We start from the raw sequence: 20,977 nt of genomic DNA, 5'->3' as shown, positions 1-20,977 counted from the left end.
GAGTTATTCGTGAGGAGGTGTGACTTCCAGTTATTGGTCATAGGAAGGACTGGGGCGCATCCCCGGGGTGGTGGTGAGAGGGTGAAGGATGGCATGGTGGGGCCAAGGAGATCGAAGACCCTAGAGATTCATGGATGATCAACAAGGACAATGACAGGAACGGAGGGAGGGAGAGAGGTGGTCTGGAGCTCTTAGCACCAGCGGCAACCCACCACCTCTTGCCTAATCCTCACAGCTCACCTTGGAGGGTGGGGCACACGACTACTCGCCCATTTCACAGATGTGAAGACTGAGATGCAGATGCATTTGGTAACTTGCCTGAGGTCACGCCAAGCCTTAGTCTCTCACTTTGTGAAATTCTGCTGAGACCTCTTCCGTGCCGTGACGCTGCAGCTGCTCAGCCTGCACCCGGCCCTCGGGCACCTCGGGTCAAAGAACCTTGTTCCGAGGCTTCTCTGACAGCCCGCTCCCGGGCAGGCAGCCTTCTGCTGTCTCCGTACGATCTAATCTCACGTGCATTTCACCTGTCCTCCAGAGCACTGGCAAGGGAGGAGGGTGACATGTATCTTCATGTGTGTCCAGCTTGGAGTCAGCCATGAGACCAGCCTCGTGCTGGGCAGTGATGCCAGGAAAACCCAGAAGTGGGGTCATCTGCAGTGCCCACCCGCATTCCTGGTTCTCCGCTTCTCCGGGGCTTTCTCAAGCTCCCAAAGTAGCGTACAGGGCTTCCCACCCCGGCCTCGGTGGGCGAAACTGTGTCCCTTTAGTTGGATGGAGTGATGCCTGCCTATTGCTGAGACCCTGGAGACAGCAGAGTAAACGCCGGGCCGCCCAGGACCAGTCAGCCACTCAATACACTCGCTTGGCAGCACCTTTTTAAATTAAACACACAGAACAGCACTGTGCCCGCTGGTGCCCTGACCACACTTGGGGGAGACATCCCATAGACGTGAGGAGGCACATCCTAGGATGTGAGTACGGCGTGGTCGTTGAGCGAAGGGCTGGAAACAGCCTAAATGGCCGTCAGTGAGGGATGGGCGGATGCCTTGAACGACGTGGGGAGTCATTGCCAATGGGGACTATTAGGAAGCTGCTGAAAAGAATGGGGTTGGTTTCTGGGAAAATATGGATGGAATTAGCTCATTTCTGTAAAAAGGACACAAATAAACCACATACATGCAAATGCATGACTGTGCAAGGAGAACTGTTTGGAAGGCAAAATGCCCAACTGTCCCCCCCACCCCCACCCCCACCCCAGGGCACGTGGGGGTGTGGAAGGGGTTCGAGTGAAGGGGAGGGAGATTGGCTGTTTATCTGTTCACGTCTGCTGTTCGGCTGTTTCAAGGAGCACGCACTGCTTCTGTAGCTGGGCAGGAAGGTCCAATCGAAGGCGCTTTTAGAAACGGACGCGCTGGGTTCTGCGCCGACGGCAGGGGTGGCTGCCCTCGCCCAGCGCGTTCTCTGCCCCGCGCGGCACTCAGCACTCACAGGCCGTTATGAACACTGGGTGCGGGAGGTGCTATCGTCACCCCAATTCTTCAGCTAAGGAAACTGAGGAGCAGGGAGGTTGAGTAACTTTCCCCAAAAGACACAGGTGCCTGGGGACAGCGAGAGGTCTCCCATCACATTATCCAGTCGCCGTGTTTGGGGCCACCGTGGGCTGGGATGTAGGAAGGGCCTTGGCTGTCTCGGGGCTGGTTGGGAACACCTACATCTGTGGTGTCTGCCGAGGGGCTAGGCGCTCCCACTCGTGGTGGGAAGGGAATGGCCACTCACATGTGACTGAGGCTTGAACGTCCCAGCCTTCCCACTCAACTTGGCGCCTCTGAGCCTAAGTCCGTGTTCATGCGGCCGGGCGGGGAAAAGCCACAGTGCACACTCCCTCCTGCCCTCACCCCGCTCCAGGGACTTGCTCAGAAGCCATGTGGGTCAGCCCCTGGCCGAGTAGCTCATTTGGTTAGACTTGTGGTCGGCAAACTGCGGCTCGCGAGCCACATGCGGCTCTTTGGCCCCTTGAGTGCGGCTCTTCCACAAAATACCACGGCCTGGGCGAGTCTATTTTGAAGAAGTGGCGTTAGAAGAAGTTTAGGTTTAAAAAATTTGGCTCTCAAAAGAAATTTCAATCGTTGTACTGTTGCTGTTTGGCTCTGTTGACTAATGAGTTTGCCGACCACTGGGTTAGACCGTCGTCCCTGCACACCAAGGTTACATGTTTGATCCCCGGTTGGGGCACATACAAGAAGCAACCAATGAATGCATAAATGAATGGAACAACAAATCGATGCTTCTCTCTCTTTTTTTCTCCCCCTGTCCCTCTTCCTCTCCCTCTTCTTTCCTCTCTCTCTCTCAAACCAATCAATAAAATGTTGTTGTTTTTTACAAGAAGTCGTGTATGTCTGGGAGGCAACATTCCCCTCTCTCCCCACCCCACACAGGCACAGGGTCCCAATGCCCAGGGTCTAGCCAGAGAGGGCCATGCCAACCGGTGGGCAGCTCCAGGCAGGGCAGTGATGTGGACTCAGTTCCGGTGGCGGTTGTCGGGCTCAACTTCTCTCCAGAGCGTTAGCAAATGCTATTGGACATTTACCGTACTAAGGGGCCAGGTCATGTCTAAGAATGATGCCAGCACACTCACTTCCAGATGGGGCAAAATTAGAACTTGGCTGTCATCAAGAATGGCCGCCAATGTCTAGCCCTGTTAGAAGCCAGGGAGGGAAGTAAGGCCTTTTGCCACTAATACAATAATTCCTTTACCATTTGAGCACCTGCGCCACCTCCGGCGTGTTGTAGGCACTGCCTGTGGTGTTGGGTGGTGACGGAGAGCAGTCTGCCTCCTGGAGCCCACATCCCATGCAGGGAGGCAAACAGCACCACATGGATATCTGAGACATAAATATTGAGAAGAAATCAGTTCTGCAAGAAGCTGGGAGAAATGGGATTCCAGGCAGGAGGCATGGCACATGCAAAGGCCCAGGGGCAGGAATGAGCTCGATGCATCTGAGGAATGGACCGGCATCCGTGCGGGAGCAGCGGGAGCTGGAGGAGAGTGGTGGGGGCTGGGGCTGGAGGTGTGGGCAGGGCTTGGTTCACCATAAATGACCACCCTGGCTGCTCTGCAGAGAATGGATTGAGGAGACCAAGGGTAGAAGCGGGGCGGGGAATTGAGGGGTTGCTGCAGGCAAAAGGTGGTGCTGGCTTAGATGATGGTGGAGGCAATGAAGGCAGAGAAACTTGGTTGAATTCAGGATATTTTGACTTAATAGGTTTGGATGTTGGGGTTTGGGAAAGAGAACAATTTCATGAATGACTCCTGGGCTTTCGGTCTGAATGACAGTGTTGAGTGGACAGAGGAGCGACTGACTGGGAGAAGAGCAGGTTTTGGGTCAGAAATAATGCAATCCGAGTCTGCTGACAGCGGGGCTGCCATGGGGCGAGAGAGAGCCACTGAAGTGGGGGAAGGATGTCAATAGACCATATGTCCGATAGCATCTGCGGACCACACGAGCCTAGAACTTACCTCCACTTGTTCAAACCCGAAACATGCGAATCATTGCTGATGGCGGCAGGCACTGTTGGTGACCCCCCCACATCCCATCGGCCTGTCCTGCTTTGAGGGCCCTGGCCTGGCTTCCAGCTGTAGCTCCGCATTGCTCTGGTTGCTGGAGCCTGCTCTGCCCTCTTACACGGCAGGGGAGCATGGGAGGTCACATGATCTGGGAACAGCCCTCAGCCAGTGACTGGAGACCTGGTGTGTGAGTGCCCCGGCTCCCTCACCTCTCCGATACATCCGTTCTGAGGTGTGTGTTCAACACCAAATCCCCGGGGCCCTCAGGACAGATCCCCCGGTGCCCACAGACGTAGCTTGCTTCCGGGCAGGCCCTCACTTGCTTCCTTTCTTGTCTCCCTCCCCCTTCCCACCCACGCTTTCTCCCAGTCCTCAAATGCATCTAGCGCATCCCTGCCCCTGGGCCTTTGCACAGATTATTCCACCACTGGAATCCTTGTCTCAGGATCAGCTTCTGGATCAGCTTTCACCCTCAATCCAATCTCTACGTCCTATCAATTCTTCTTTTCACAAACACCTCAAATTCCTTTCTCGACCTCGCAGCCACCACCCTGGTCCAAGCCGCCAACATCTTTGCCTGGACAACTGAAGTGACATTTTGATCAATGTCCCTCCTTCCCTGGCCTTCCTGTAGTCTGTTGTCCACACAGCAGAGGTGTAGGTTAAAATCTGTATGAAATCTTGTTCCCCTTCTGCTCAAAACTTCGCATTGCTTTCCCAACACGCGTGGAGAAAATTTCCAGTTCTTGCCCATAGACGGAATGTGTGTGTCCTCTGAAAATCCATATGTTGAAATGGAATCCTCAGTGTAATGGTGTTAGGAGGTGGGGTCTTCAGGAGGCACTTAGGTCATGATGGTGGGGCCCTCATGAATGGAATCAGTGCCCTTATAAGAGAGACCTCAGAGAGTTTCCTTCCCTTCCTGCATGTGAGCCCACAGTGAGGCATGGCCGGCTGTGAACTAAGAAGTGGGTCCTCTCCAGACATGGAATCGGCCAGCCCCTTGATCTTGTAGACTTGTGAGAAATACATGTCATTGTTTATAAGCCACCCAGTCTGTGATGTTTTGGTTATAGCAGCCCAAATGGACTAAAACAGCCTGCCCTGCTCACCCTTCCATCTTTGTCTTCATCCACTCTCCTGACCCGCTCTGCTCCTGCCTTCCTCAAAATCCCAGTCTCTGTTCTTCCTCGGGACCTTTGCGCATGCATGTCTGTCATTCTGGTGGACCCACTTAAATGTCACCTCTTGAAGGGATCTTTCCTGATCACCTTATCTAAAGTTACTCCACCATTTTCTTTCCCCGGGGCCTCTTGGTTTCTTTCACAACACTCTTCGCAATTTGTAATTGCTTGGTTACTGCTTTACTTTTGTCTGTCTTCTTCCTCAGATTTTCAGCTTTTTGAGATCAGAGCCTGTGTCTGTTGCTTGCTGCCACATACCCAACACCTACTACAGTGACTGTCACTCAGTAGGTGTGCAGCAATTGGTTGCTGTGTAAGTGACACACAATAGTCAAAGTCCCAGGAACCTACCCACTGGGACTCACCAGCCTTCTCATGGGTGACCCAGCAAGGCCTTTGTTGGAGGGGAATGCCCCACACTCAGGTCTGTGTCCTCTTTAGCTCAGTGGTCAAATCTCTGCCTCTGAGAGGCCCAGATTCTAGAATTGGGAGACCTGGGTTGGCCTCTTATAACGTGTCTCAGTTAGCCGTGGCTGCATGACAAACATCTCCCAAAACGTAGCAGCTTAAAACAGCAGTTTGTTCTTTTACATGATTCTGGGCTTAGCTGGGTGGTTCCACTGCTGGTCACACCTGGGCTTTCTCAGCTAGAGGGTTAGCTGGGCTGGAAGGCCCAGAGCTTCGCTCCCTGGGTGGCAGCTGGTGCTGCTTGTTGGCTGGGTGGCCTCAGTTGGCCTCTCGTCTCCCGGTAGGTGAGGCCTGCTTCCTTTTGTGGAGGACTCTAGGTCAGCGTTCCAGATCAGCAAAGGCAGAATCTGTCAGCGTTCTAGAGACCTGGGCTTGTGGCTTGCACAGCCCTTCTGATACATTCTGTTAGTCAAAGCAAGTCATTAGGCCAGCCTAGATTTATGGGAGTGGAAAAATAAACCCCACCTCTTGGAGTCGATATTTAATCTACTAGAGTAGGCTATGAAGTCTTAGGCCAGTGATCTAGCCTCTCTGTGCCTCACTTTCCCCCTCTGTGAATTGGGTCTGTTGGCATCTATTTTATAGAATTGTTTGTGAGAATTAGATGATGCATGTGAAGTGCTTAGCACACAACCTGTCTCTTAGAAAGTGCCCACTGAATAGGAACCATTTTTATTATTGTTGTTGTTAACATTATTACAGTAATTATAGTGGGAACTTAGCTATTGCATGGAAGGACGGATGGATAAGTGGATGAAATCTGTGAATAGATGGATGACTTAACAGACAAATGGCTTTTGGCTTTCAAATAGTATATAGTTCTGATGACTTTCTGATGAGGAAAAGTCATCACAGTTCATGGAGTGTAGAATAAACAGCAGCTCTTTGCTGTTGAGTTCAAACACTGATTTCTAAAGAGACCTGACCTCTTGCTCATCTGTATTTGGGAAGGGGGAGGGGTGGTCAGGCAATTCTGCTGCAGGCTTTGTGCAGAAGAGGTGATATACAGCTCTCTCTCTCTCTCTCTCTCTCTCTCTCTCTCTCTCACACACACACACACACACACACACACACACACACAGCCTTGGTTAAATATAACCAAACACTAACAATTGTGACAAACACAGCTTCCCACTGGAAAGCTAAGCAGCAAACCACATGTGGTTGGAGCACAGAGAGTCTGTTGACACACATTCCTCCAGGCGCTGGCTGCTGGCTGGGTGAGGCTGGGCTGGGCAGCCATGAGGGGCTCCCCATCTGGCCCTTTGGAGCAGAGCCGCCTCTTCTAGGTCCTGTTTTGGGGACCAGGCATTCAGGCCGGGAGCCCGAGGGCTGCCATGGGCAAGTGTGGAGGTGACCTTCTTGGAAATAGGGCCTTCCAGAGCATTTGGGCTCTGGGGTTGGCCAGGTGCGTTGTGAGGTGTTGGGAATGTTGCCACCTGCTAGTGACATTTTCCCTGCTCCAGGCTGACACGGGTTGTGGGCGTGACAAGGAGAAGGAAGGGCTGGGGAGGGAGCAGGGAGGTGAATTCGTTTGCTAGGGCTCCTGTAACAGACTACACAACCCTGGGCGCATAAAACAACAGACGGACCCTCTCACGGCTCTGGAGGGTGGAAGTCCAAAATCAAGGTGTCAGCAGTGCTGTGCTCCCTCCAAAGGCTCCAGGGAAGAACGTTCCTCGCCTCTCCCGAGCTTCTAGGGGCTCCCTTACCCCTTGGTGTTCCTTGGCTTGTAGATGCCTCCTTCCATCTCTGCCTCTGCCACACATGGCCATCTCCCTGCATGCGTCTCTGTGCGTCCCTCCTCCTCTTAGGAGGACAGTGGTCATTGGAGTCTGAGCCCACCTAGCCTAGCACGAGCTCCTCTTATCTTCCTCATTATCTGCTGGACTGAAGGCAGACTGGCTTCCCAGCATGAGCACCCCTAAAACCTAAGGGGGGGTCGGGCAGCCATTTGGGGGATTCAGGACAGGACTTGGACTTTCCGGCTGCATGCCTGTGTGTGCACACAAGGCCCTTCCCGGTGCAGAATGGAGGAGGGTGGGGGGAGGAGGGAGTGATCTGTAGAAGCCCAAGGAATTAGGGAGAATTAAAAAAAAAAAAAAAAAATATATATATATATATATATATATATATATATATATATATATATATATATTTCAGAGAGGAAGGGAAAGGGAGAGAGAGAGAATCATTGATCTGCTGCCTCTTGCATGCCCTCCAATGGGGATCAAGCCCGCAACCTGGGCATGTGCCCTTGACCAGAATTGAACCCAGGACCCTTCAGTCTGCAGGCCGATGCTCTATCTACCGAGCCAAACTGGCTAGAGCAGATTCAGGGAGAATTTTGAAATGAGACCTGGCCTTCCAGGTTGTAGCGAAGGCACGTTTGTCAAGGAGGGAGGACATCTTTTATTTACAAGGCTTCTTAGCTTGACTCATCACTTTTAAATCTCTAGTTGTATAGTACATGGGCCTCCCTTTTCATTCTTGCCCTGTGCCCTGCACATGTTACAGGCTGAGTTGAGAGGGAGGCATCCAGAACCCTCTGGACTCAGAATCCAAGAATCACCCTTGTCCCATTCATTTTGAATTGTGTGTGTGTGTATGTGTTTTACTTGTTTTTTGTCAGTTTCTCTCACTAGCATATGAACTCCATGAAAACAGGGACTTGTTCTTCCCATCTGTAAAATGGGATTAATACCACCCACAGCTTTGTAGTGCTGCTGGTGGAGTGAGCGAGGCAGTGGACGAGAAGCACAGCGTGCACTGAGAGGCTGCCCTGCGCAGTGAACCGTGCCTGGGAGTGCAAGCCGCGGCTTGTAGAGTAAATGACGGCTTGGATAGATGGACGCAGGGAGCGTGTCCTGCCTGCTCTTGGGCCTTCAGACTTTGTGCTCGAAAGTCCGGTGGGACCAAAGGATTGTGTGACTCTCAAAACATGGCAGAGGCAAATGTGTACCATCAGGTCAAGGCCAGCCTCCCCCAGCAAGAATATATGATGACTGGCATTCTGAGAAAATTCCTCTGGGTGCCCAGAGGAGCCATACTGGAGGAGAGGGGAAGAATGGATATAGGAGAACCAAGGGGGAGGCAATTCTTTCTTTCTTTCTTTCTTTCTTTCTTTCTTTCTTTCTTTCTTTCTTTCTTTCTTTTTTTATTCTCACTTGATATATTTTTATTGATTTTAGAGAGGGAAAGGGGGTGGAGGGAGAGAGAGAGAGAGAGAGGAGAAACATCAATCGAGAGAAAAACATCGATAGGTTGCCTCCCTCCCATACGTGCCCCATATGTGGCCTGGCCGGAACTCGAACTCACAACCTTTTGGTATATGGGGTGACACTCCAACCGACTGAGCCACCCGTCCAGGGCTGGGAGGCAATTCTTAAAGGCCCAGGTTTGGGAAGATGAGGGCGACTTGGGCAGGTGGAGAGGTGAACAGGGAAAGAAGTCACCAGCTTCCAGGGCTGCCGAGGCGCCCATCTGACAGGACTTCCTGACTCGTGGGTGTGTCAGGGAGGGACAGGAAGGACATCTAGTTTCTAGTGAGCACCACCAAGGTGGTGAGATGGGGGACCTGGGAGGGAAATCGTGTTGGAGGGGAGGCTCTTGGATTCCATTTTGGACAAATTGAATCTGAGGGACCACCAAGACATCCAGGAATTAGCCCAGGTTTGAATCCCTGAGGACATGCTGGCAATATTATCTGGGCAAGACTCCCTCATCCCTCTGAGCCTCAGTTTTCCCATCTGCAAAATGGAATACCTCAGCAGGTGACTGTGAAGATCCTATGTGGGAATGTATGCAATTTGCCCAACCCAGAGCCAGGCACCATGAGGAGAAGTGACTATCTGTACTACACTCTGTCAGTTACACACAGGGACACACAAGACAAATTGGCTTTAACAGACAAAGAATTCACTGCTTGTAACGAAAATCTAGGGAGTATATCTGACTTCCCCTGGCTGCATCTGGGCCTCAAACATTGTCACAGGGGATTCATGTCCCTCAGACACCTTCCTCCCACTATGGTTACCAGCTCAGCAAATCCATTGGCAGGTGGGGTGGGTGTGGGTGTGGAAGGGATGTGTTTTCCTATAGTTCTGGCAGTAAAGACTGTTCAAGGAAGATTCTGATTGGCCCAGCTTGGTCATGTGCACAACCCAGAGCCAATCAATGTGGCCAGGCTTGGGTCACATGACTTCCTTCCCCTGTGGCCTGGCTCCCCTTAGTGACTAAGGTGGAAGCAGTACAAACAAAACCAGCCGACCTCCAGCATGTTCTCAGTCTGTCCAATGGGAGTGTCTGGATGGCAGGAGCTGTGTATCTGAAAGTTTCTGGCACGATAGCCAAGAGGTGGAAGTAGCCTAACTATCCAGTGACAGATGAGTGGACAAAGAACATGTGGTATATGCATACAATGGAATATTATTCAGCCATAAAAAGGAGAAAACCCTGACTTAGGTGAGCACATGGATGAGCCTGGAAGACATTATGCTGAGTAACATAAGCTGTCACTGGAAAGTATACTGCGTGAACCCACTCATGAGGAGATACCTAAAATAGTCCCTGTCATAGAACCAGAGAGTAAAACGGGGAAATGCCAGGGTCTGGGAGGAGGGAGAAATGGGGAGACACTGGCCAAGGGGCACACGTGTCCGTTATGCCCGGTGAGTTTTGGGCCTCTAATGTACAGTATGTGGTGGCAGTTAGTACTGTACTACGGCACACTAACATTTTTGCTAAGTGGGTAGATCTAATGTCAAATGTTCTCATTACAAAAAATAAGATTAATAAAGAGGGCAGGAGGGAACTTCTGGAGGTGATGTCTATGGCATCGATTTTGGTGATGGCTTCATGGGTGTAGGCTTATCTCCAAACTTATCAAGTTGTACACATTAAATATGTACAATTTTGGAAGTCAACCATGCTTCAATAAAGTGGTCTAAAACATAAAAATTACATTTCCGATGCACAGCAGGTGCTCAGCTCAAGGTGGTTGTTTGCATTAGGGTCCTGGAGGTGGACATGAGGATGGCCCTCCAGCCACGTGTTTTAAAGTCCTTTGCAAATGTGGCCTCCACCCCAGCAACCCCATATTCTTTGGCGTCCACTTTCCCTCAGCCTCCTCCAGTCTTTCACCAAGCTTAGTTCTGGGGGGCTGTGGCATCCCCTCACGCCCATGGTAGGGCATCCTGCTGTAGTCTAGTCAACCACGAGTGGGTCCAGGGCTGCTCTGGCACTGACCCCAACCAGGCAACCCAGGGACACCCCGTTATTCCCGGGGACCTTCCAGGACCCCTGGCATTCCCGGGCAGCCTGCAATCCAGAGAGAGGCAGACAAGACTGAGAAAACAGGTTTTTCAGACTTAGACAAAGATCTTTGCGGTTCATAACGTCAGCGAGAAAATTCCAGAACCCCCCCCCCCCCGGGGCGAGCTGCGATGTGGATGCTCCTTTCAGCATCTGCCTGTGATTGGAGCTGCCCGGAGCTCCCTGCCAATTGGCATGGGCGCCGTGGAAGCTGGAACTTTATAGCTTAGCAACGAGAAATGTGGGGGAACTCTGGAATTAATTTCAGGAAAGGGGAAGAAAAAGCAAGGAGGTAATTAGTAGCCAAATAATCAGGCTGCACGGTTTTTCTTATTACCTTTGCGGCCGGAGCAAGTCGGGAACGGTTTCAGCGTTAATTACGAGCAGAGAAGGCACCAGCCAGCTATCTTGTCTCACACCCTGCAGCTAACGTTTTGTTTTTCCCTGAGCTGGTGCTGGAGAAGGAATGTGAACAGGGCCCAGAAAGAGTGTATGGACAGGTATAATAATGAGAGGAAAAGCACGCCACTCCTGGCTGCCATCGCTCCTGCCGGGAGCCACTTGCCAGTCTTTTTCTGGGGTCATTTTCTGTCCTGTGACGGATACCAGCCTGTCTGGCGTGGAGCTGGAGGTCAGGTGGCTATACAGGCTCTGCGATCTCAGCTGGAGGCCTGGTTGGAGGTGACAACGGCACTGGCTGGTCCATTTGATGACTGTTTATTTTTTTAATCCTCACCTGTGGATACATTTTTATTGATTTGAGAGAGAGAGAGAGAGAGAGACATTGATGTGAGAGAGAAACATTGATCGATTGCCTCCCGTATGTGCCCTGACCAGGGATCAAACCTGCAACCCAGGTATGTGCTCCGACCAAGACTTGAACCCACATCACTTTTGTTGCACAGGACGACGCTCCAACCAACCGAGCCACCCGCCAGGCCTGATGACTGTTCATTGAGCACCATTCATGTGTCACCGCTGAGTCAGGGGCTGTGAAACAGAAGTGAATATCACAGACCCGTCCCTGTGGGCTGACAGTCTAGCCAGGGGTGGGAGAGACCAGATATTAATAATCCGTTAAATATACAAATAGCTTTATGATTACGACTGTGCTGATTCTGTGGGAGGAAAGGGTGGGGTGGTGGGAAAGGTATGGCTATCCGGGTCCTGCTTGGAATATCGCAGCGGTAGGGTGGGTTCGAGAGGGAGGCTGCACAGCGGGACTGGACAAGCCCACCCAGGGGGCCTCAGGCCTGCGAAAGGTAGTTTGTCCGAAAGCCATGGGAGAGATGAGAAACTAGTCAGACTTGTAGACTGGGGCACGGGGCAACGAGGTTTACAGTTCAGAAGGAGCACTCTGGCTGTTGCCGGGGCGAGGGGGGCGGGGGCAGACTGGAGAGGTGTAAGGAAGGATGCTGGGTTATGGGCCATTCCAGAGGCCCCTGGGATGACACGTGGTGATACCCCAGGAGCCACAGGCATGAAGCCTAGCACTTCTACGGGGCCTTAGAGGTTCTCCCAGCCAGCTCCATCCCAGGGCCGCGTTCTGGAAAACGTCCATTTAGACACCTCACTACGAGACAGCGTGACCAACTCATCCTGGTTAGCCCAGGACTTTCCTGGTTTTAGTATCTAAGGGTCCGGTCCCAGGACAGCTTGGACAGGATTAAATGGGGCAGTGAGTCAGCTTCCCTCACGCACGGGGCCTCCCCTCCCCTTCCCCTCCAGCGGGCTGGATACAGGCTTAGCGGCTAATTCCCTGTGGGCCCGGGACAAGTGGCTTGGCCTCTCTGGGCCACTGTTTCCTCCTTTGTAAAACGGAATTTGACCCGGAGAGCTTGTTGGGCTCCTAGCTTTTCTGATTTGCGGGCCCTGTGGCTGCATTTCAAAGCTTAATGCAGAGGCCAATCGTGGAAGACAGGGCCATGTACCCACGGGATAGCCTCGGGCAAGGTCCTCGCCTCCCCATGCTTCCCTTCCTCCCTCACAAAATGGGAATAGCACCTCCCGCGTGGAAATGTGCGCGCTACGTTAAGTGAATTGTTCTGTGTGTTTGCATAGCTGGATACTCAGTAGTTGGAAGCATGGATGCTCTGGTTAATGAAAAGTATGATTGAGAGATATGGTATTTCCTATGTAGTGACTGCCAGTTTTCAAAAAATTAGGATGTGACTAAGCACCCTTACATCTCAAATTTTATAACATGTGCCTTTCGTGGCACTTAAAGTCTGTTGAAGTTGCCTTTCACCTCTGAATGTCTAGTTCCATGTGGTGGAGACTAGGTCCTTCTTGCCATCCCCCCCCCCCCCCCCCGCCCGCCACCCAATAATATGTATTGAGTTAGTTGAAGTCACATTATGCCTATTTTACAGATGAGAAAAATGAGGCTCAGGCTGGTTAAATGTCCTGTGTTTAAGTAGGGAAGTCAGAATTTGAAGCTAAATCCAGTTCGGGGTCCTGTTCTTTCCACTAATGGGCCTCTATTTCCTCAGGGGGTGCACAGGGAGGGCAAGGCTATTGGGGGGTGTGTGTGTGCAAGGAGGCAGATCTGATGGGGGTGCCCCTGGTGAAGATCTGACTAGGACTAAAGGGAGCAGCTATGGTGGGCCTGACACGACACTGGCAGCCTGGCACACGCACACACACACACACGCTCACATACACATGCGCACACACATGCATACACACACTCTCTCTCACACACACACACACACGCACACACACACTCACACACACGCGCGCGTGCACACACACACACACACACACACACACACTAAGATGTATTTCAAATTTGCTACCTAGGTTTGCCCCAGAGATGCCACCAGCGAGTGGGCAGACCAACCCAATACCCTTGAGTGAAGGGAAGGAAAATCTGTTCTTCACTTTTAAATTGATTTTTATTATGAAAAACTTTAAGCATGCACAAGAGCAATGTGGTGCAATGAACCCCAACTACCCATCTCCCAGCTTCAACTACCACCATCTCTCAGCCAATCTTGTTCCATCTATACCGTTCTCCTCCTCCATCTCAGATATTTAGATGCAAAATTCATACAGAAATCATTTCTTTTGCAAATATTTTAGTATATGACTCCAAAAGAGGAGTGGGGTTTATACCATCATAACCCCAACTAAAGCTAACAATAAAGCTTTAATATCAGCAAATATCTACTCAGTGTTCAAAATTCTTTGGTTGTTTCATAAATGTTTTCTTTACAGTTGGATAAAGTTGGGGTCCATACAAGTTTCATCCACTGGGATTGGTTGATGTGTCTCTGACGTCTCTCAATCTGCAGGTTCTCTCTCCCTCCCTTTTTCTTCCCTTGCAATGTCTTTGTTGAGAAGCTGGGCTGGTTTGTCTGTAGAATAGTGTCCTACAGTCTGGAGTTTGCCTGTTGCGTCACCATATTGGTATCACACACGTTCCTCTCCCCCTTACATTTCTTGTAAAGCAGTAATTAGATCTAGAATCTACTTAGATTAATGCTTGTGTGTGTATGTGTGTGTTTATGATGACTTCCTAGTGGCTGTGTTGGATTTCCATTTGAAGGCACACAATGTCTGGTGATGTTAGCAACATCGATGATCACTATCTGGGCCCGTTAGAGCTTGCAAAATAGTGGCAAATAAATCCTATCCTTCCGTATTTGTGTGTTAGTTGGAATACCTCCATAAAAAGACACTTCCTTTATCAGCTATTTCGTACTGTAAGGTATGGTTCATACCAGAAAGGAAAAATACTTGATTCTTTCCTTTTATTTGACAGTTTTCAAAATGATGAGTTGGTTTCTCAACATCCCCCAAAGATGACAAATGAGTTTGTGCTTTTTTACTAGGTATCATTGTGAACTCGTAGATTTGGACATCTGTAACACATTTCAGTCCTGTGCAGTTACTATTCTTATTGATGTTCAACTGTCCCATCTGGCCAGCTGTCCTATCACAGTGTCCCCTTCATCTTTTCGGACATGACCCAGAGTCTTCCAGAGCTTCCACTCTCCCTGGGTGACAGGACGTTCCAGGCTCCTCTTGCACACGTCCTGCCTCAGACCCGGGATCGGCACAGAACCCCGATTTCTCGTCAGAAGTGGTGTGTAGAGACCCTAATCTGAGTGCTGGCGGTGCTCACTGCGAGGGAGTTGGTCAGTATTCCTAACCCTTTCCGCGGACTGAGCTGGGAAACACTTTTATTCTGTAAGGCCGATTACAGCACGGGTTCATCCCGAGGCTTCCACGCCAAAGGTGGGGCTGCAGACGCCACTTTGTCTCTGTGGTCTCGCGTCCCATCTCCTTTCTTCCGTGGCAGCATGACCGGGCCTGTTCCTGAAAGCAGAGCTCCTCACTGCGTCTCCATCGAGCAGGAAGCGTGTGAGAAAGCACCTCAAGTCTTTCCTGCCTGCAGAAAGGAACCGAGCTGTCTGATGAAAGGCTCAGATGCAGCCCTGGGGGAAGCCCACGTCTGGGTCCACAGCGACCCCATTCTGCTGGGAGATGAACCAGTCCTTTCCATCTTACTGTGTGTAGGCCCGCACTTCTAGCTGCTCCCAATCCTGGCTGTACACATGGGGAATTATAAAACCCCTCATGCCTGTCTCCCCCTCCCTATCCCCCACCGCCCCAATCCCCGATCACAGTTTTGTCAGAATCTCCAGGGCCGGGACCATATCATCAATATTTTATAAAGCAGCCCAGGTCATTTGAATGTGCAGCCAGGGTTTAGCATCACAGCTCTAGTCCCTACTTCTCAGCCCAAGGAAGAGAAGCAAGAAGCAAGGGGTAACGGTAGAACAGTGCTGCCTTCGAAGCGCAATGGCTCTGGTTGGAATCCTACCTGTGAACATTCTGGGACAGCACTGATCACTAGAACTTTCCACCGTCATCGAAATGGTCCGTATCTGTGCTGTCCAGTGTGGTACCCATCAGCCACACCTGGGGAGTGGGCAATAGTGCAACCTAGGAAGTGAATTTTTATTTTTATTTTTAAATTTTTAATTAATTTAGATATAAATAGCCACAAGTGGCTCGTAGCTACAGACTTGGACAATGCCACTTGGGAAAGTTACTTAACACCTAGAAACCTCGTATCTGTAAAATAGGGACGAATAAGAGTTCCTTCATTGGGCTGTTGTCAGGATTAGAGATAAAGTATAATAAGTGACTGATGCACACAAGGCATTCGGTAAAATGACGCTTATTTCCTGATTAACATCAGCCTTTCATGCCTAAAAAACAAAAAAAAAAAAACAAAAAAAAAAAAACAAAAAACTTGCCTGGAAAAATGAGTGCTCAGAAGCACCCCACCACAGAGACAAAAAAATTCTAAGCTGTTCCAGAAAAATCCTTGGAAAATATTCCTTAATTGTCAAGTTCAATTGCAGCAGGAGGTTATCAGTTGCAAGGGCTGTATTTCATTACAGATCTTGCCACAGCTCAATAAATTAAGCAATCACTCACAATAACATGCTGCTTTAATCCCCGCTTGGAACAGTTTCAGGTTGTTGGGTTTTTGTATTAGCATAGCCCTTGAAAGGCGACTCACATTGGCCTCTTTTCTCCTCCCTCAATTCATCAGCTCCTCTTTGCGTCTCCCCACCAGCAGGAGGGAGGATTGGAGGCAGAGCAGACCTCCTTTTATCAAAACCACAGCGTTTTCCATCCTCTGGCCTTTGCAGGATCCGCGCTTCATTCGCTGAAATTACCGGCAGGTTTATCTGCAACGAAGACAGAAAGCGACACCTCTCAGCAGCCCAGATCTGCATGCGGAAAGCTAACTTTCCGCGGCTTTTCCATGCTCATCGTCTCCCTAGCGGTTTATCATCTCACAGTCGAATTCATTTCCCCTAGAAACTTGGCACCAGAGGTGTCAAGCCCGGGAACATATTTGTTTGTGTAAATTAAAAGAAAAATATGTTTTGTCCATATTTAAGTTCTAAAGATATAAATACTGGGTTACACAATGCTTCTCACTGAATGGTCCTGGCTCACCTCCCCAAACTCTGCCTATGTTTATAAAACCCAAGCTAGTGAGAACTCAGAACAGCTTATTGCCTCAGAAAGCTCCAGGGATGACCTCAGAGGCCGGGTCCACCCCCATCCAGGCTGGCATGGGAAGTCTACTTACCTCATTTGGGATTTGCTTCCCCTGACACACGGGGTCTTGCCACCCTCACACACACACTGTTCATGGGTGTGGGATGATACCAGCTTTTTGAAGGGCTCTGGGCCATAGCTGTAGAAATTAAAATGCACATATCCTTTGATTGAGAGAAGTTCCACTTCTTGCCCAGGCCAGTGCGTTCAGTGGTTAGAGCATCAGCTGTGCTCCAAGGGTCGCAGGTTCAATTCCTGGTCAAGGGTGCATGCCTGGGTTGGCTCCCTGTCCCCTGATGGGGGCCGTGCTGGAAGTATTTCTCTCTCTCTCTCTCTCTCTCTCTCTCTCCTCTCTCTCTCTCTCTCTCTCTCTCTCTCTCCCCCTCTCCCTCCCTCCCTCTCTCCCTCCTTTCCACTCTCTAAAGAGCAATGGAAAAAATATCCTCTGGTGAGGATTAACAAAGAGAGAGAGAGAGAGAGAGAGAGAGAGAGAGAGAGAGAGAGAGTGAGTTCCACTTCTAGGAATGTATCCTATGAGTATACTCTACACATGCCAAAGAGCATATACTTTTCAACAACAAAATCCTGGAGTTAACTAAAATGTTGGCCAGTGTGGGATGGTTAAGTAGATGCAATGGTAGAAGTCACTAGAATGAATGAGGTGGGTCAGAGGGCTGTCCTGTCTTCAGAATATATTGTAACCCTCCCAGTTATCTTAATGTTATGAGCAAAAAAGTGTATGCAGTCTGGCTGGTGTGGCTCAGTGGTTGAGCGTCGACCTATGAACCAGGAAAAAGAAAAAAAAGTGTATGCACTTGAATATACTTAGAAAATTTATGAAGATTATGTGAACTGTCTACAGTGGTTACTTTTTAGAAAATGCAACTGGAGTTCAAGAAAAATTGCAAAGGGGCTCCTTAATTTCCCACATATACTCTTCTGTACTGTTTTTATCATAAGCCTGCTATGATTTATTTTAATTGGGATAATTAAAAACCAAAACGGTGTTTTAAAAATCATTTTCACACTCTGATTGGAGCAACATAATAATAATACTCTTTTCATTACGTGTCTGTCAGGCCAGTGCAGTGGTGGTGGGAATCTTGGCTTTTTCTGCTCTTTGTGCAAATAACCGGTAGGGGGCTGAATGGTGGTCCCAGAGAGCTAAGATATATCCACTTCCTAATCCCGGGAACCTGTGAATGTTACCTAAATGGTAATATGGCAAAAGACGTGACTAAGTTAAGGGTCTTGAGAGGAGTTGTTGACCCCGTATTATCCAGATGGGCACTAAATGCATCTCACATGCACCCTTGTAAGACAGAAGCAGAGACAGACACTGAGAGGAAAACGTATAAGACAGAGGCAGAGACTGGAATGATGTGGCCACAAGTCAAAGAACATCAGAGCCACCAGAAGGTAGAAGAGGCAAGGAACGAATTTCCCCTGGAGCACCTGGGTGGGAGGTGGGGAAGGTGGGCATAGGGAGAGCATAGCCCTGCCAGATTTTGGACTTCCAGCCTTCAGAACTGTGAAATAACAAATCTCTGTTGTTTTAAGCCACTTGGTTTGTAGTACAATTGACACTTGAACAATGAAGGGATTAGGGGTACGACCTACCGCACAGCCAAAAATCCGTGTGTAACTTTTGACTCCCCCAAACTTAGTTGTCCCTCAGTGTCCGCGGGCATGGGTTCCAGGGGCCCCTATGGATACCAAAATCTACAGGTGTTCAGGTTCCTTGGATAAAACGGCGCAGATCAATGCATACCGTTGGCCCTCTGTGTCTGTGGATGCCCAACCACAGATTGAAAACAGTACAGATACTTACTGGAAAAAAAAATGTGTAAGTGGACCTGTGCAGCTCAAACCACGTTGTTCAAGGTTTAGCTGTCATGTGTTATGGCTGCCCTAGGAAACGAATACAACACCGACGTTCACAACACCTGTCAAATGCGTGAAGTGCCTGGCTCTTTTAAGAAACAAGCTTGGTAAACCTGTGGTTTTGGTGAACACAAATTCATTCCAAAGATATTTATTGAGCATCTACTAGGTGACAGGTAGAGTTCTAGGTGATGAGGATACAGCAGAAAACAAAACAAAGATGCCTGCCCACCTGGAGCATAGGGGAGAACTGATAGTAGTAGAGGGTGCTAAAGAGGATAAGAAAGCATAGGAAAGGGAAGGGGCCAGGGAGGGGACTGGGAGAATGCACTTTACCCAGAAGGTGACATTGGAGTAGAGGAAGCCAATACAAAACTTGACTGACTTCCCGAGTCACCCACTGGCTGGACCAGAATAAATAGGAATGAGCACCCTTTTCTCCCCTCCTTCTTTCTTCCCTGCCTCCCTCCTTCCCATCCTTGCCGCCTGCCTGTTGTGTGCCAGCAGCTGGGGGTGCAAAGATGAGTGAGACCCAAGCCCCCATGCTCACGGTTCTCATGCATGGGGGGGGGGCACTCATAAACAAGTCATTACAAATACAACACGGTGGGCAGCAGAGCAGAGGCCAGGACAAGCTTCGTGCTCTGTCCATGGTGGAGAGCCGGGTGGGAGAAGAGGGGTGTGTGGGGATGGGGTCTGGGAGATGGAGACAAGCAGGAACAGGGGGCAGTGTTGAGCTCTGATTCCGTGGGAAATTAATTGGGAGGGGCCCATGGACATGTGTCTAGGGATTCTTTTATTCTCAAGTACAGCAGGCACACCTAGGGGAGAATGAGCTCAGTACCACACAATCCATGAAGAGGGAAACAGTCCCCGAGTCTGGAATTGGGATGCTTTGAGCCACACAGAAGCCAAAGTTGATCTTATTGGGGTAGAATGGGGGGTTAGTCACTTGGGTAGCTATGATGAAGAAAGGTGGGTCAGAATGCAGCACTAGTCTCTCTCCTACTCCCACCCCTCTCCTCCATTCCATCTCTCATTTATGCTCCTCTCTGCTCACTGGCCTCAATATCTGGGGCATAGGTAGCTCTAGATACTGGAGAGGAGGAAAAGCAACCTTCCCACCAGCTCCAGTTAGGACAATCCTGGATTGGCCCTGCTTGGGTCACATGACCACACCTGAACCAATCACTGTGGCTGGGCTCAGAAGTGCGCTGCTGTGATTAGTTGGTATTGGGTCAGGTGTCCACCCCTGGACCAATTACTGTAGCTGAGGGATGGGTGTTATGGGGCCTTCTTCAGCCATTCCCACCGGGCGTCACATCTGATACAGGAAGTGGGAGAGAGAGTGTTGGCAGAAAAAAAAAGCAAAAGCGGAAACAGAATCACCTACCTCTGTAGCCTTCTCCTGGTGGTGCTGCTGTCACTCTCTGCTGGGCTTTGCTTTAAGAATCGCTCTGGCGTCTATAAACCCCAGAGCTGCCAGAATTTACTTACACCTCATTGCTGTAGTCGCTTTTGTAATTGCTATTAAATTATTTTAATCACACTTAAAATGTTTTGTTCACCTTTGGTTTATGATCGCCTGTCCTGCCTCTATGGGGAGGAACTGGGTCTGTCTTGGTTACTATACCGCTCCTACCCACTACACAGTCCCTTCTGTGTCGTAGGTACTCAGATAACTGATTGAATGAATGAACATTCATTGAATATCCTAGAGAAGGAGCTGCAACCTCCTTATCTGTACTCCTCAGGAGTCCCTCTCCTCCCTCTTCCCAGTCGTGTTGTACACCCCTTCTTGACAAGGTTGTTAGTGTAAGTGCAGCCTTGGGTGCACTAAAGGCTCAGAATTTCTGCATTCTTGGGTTGAGAATCTACTTAAGTGCAGGAACTAAGGTTCCATTGGTTGGAAGAGGCTACTCTTTGAGAAGGATAATGGAGCTCTGTCTGAGCTGGGAGGGGTTGGGTGCCATGACTGGTTGCCAATGTCGGCCATGCCACCTGCCTCTAATGGGCATTTCTGGTCCCCCTGTAGCTCCGGGTTGTTTGCTGACCAGCGGGCCTCTGTGGTGAAGACTGCAGGCCTATTATTTGCTGTGATATCAGAGAACACGCAGAGTCCAGGACACAATGGTGTGGCCAAGTCAAACAACTGCAGGCTCTTAGGGAAGAAGGCTTAAGACAAGTGGCTATTTTTTTTAAGTACTTATAACCCACAAGTCAGCTGGGGTCATCTAATTTTTTGGAGACTCAAATGCAATAGGTTTGAACCCTGTCCCACATACCATGGGAGACCCAACTGTCCTTGGAACTTTTCCAGGGATTGGGGGTGACGGGTACGTATGTCTCTCCTAGGCGCCAAAGGCTCTAAATTCCTGTGTCCAATGAATCAGTTCTGCTTGGGCAACCTTTTGCTGGTCCCATGGGCATGTGGCCTGTGCAGCTGCATAGGGCCAACGTTTGGTTTTATGCT

General features: G+C 49.9%; 1 long non-coding RNA gene across 2 annotated transcripts; it reads right to left on the bottom strand.

Moving 5' to 3' along the window:
- Window positions 1-13,489: 13,489 nt before the first annotated feature.
- On the bottom strand, window positions 13,490-16,972 carry LOC307113932. Of its 2 annotated transcripts, XR_013814919.1 has the most exons (4): window positions 16,652-16,972; window positions 16,070-16,241; window positions 15,362-15,483; window positions 13,490-14,926 (listed from the first exon to the last, which is right to left on the bottom strand). It is a non-coding gene; the product is annotated as an uncharacterized lncRNA (long non-coding RNA). The 2 variants fall into 2 exon arrangements; XR_013814918.1 differs by having other exon boundaries at window positions 16,070-16,972.
- Window positions 16,973-20,977: the final 4,005 nt, after the last annotated feature.

This window comes from Cnephaeus nilssonii (assembly GCF_951640355.1).
Source record: "Cnephaeus nilssonii genome assembly, chromosome: 2".
Taxonomy (NCBI): domain Eukaryota; kingdom Metazoa; phylum Chordata; class Mammalia; order Chiroptera; family Vespertilionidae; genus Cnephaeus; species Cnephaeus nilssonii.
This window is presented reverse-complemented; position numbering and strand designations above follow the sequence as displayed.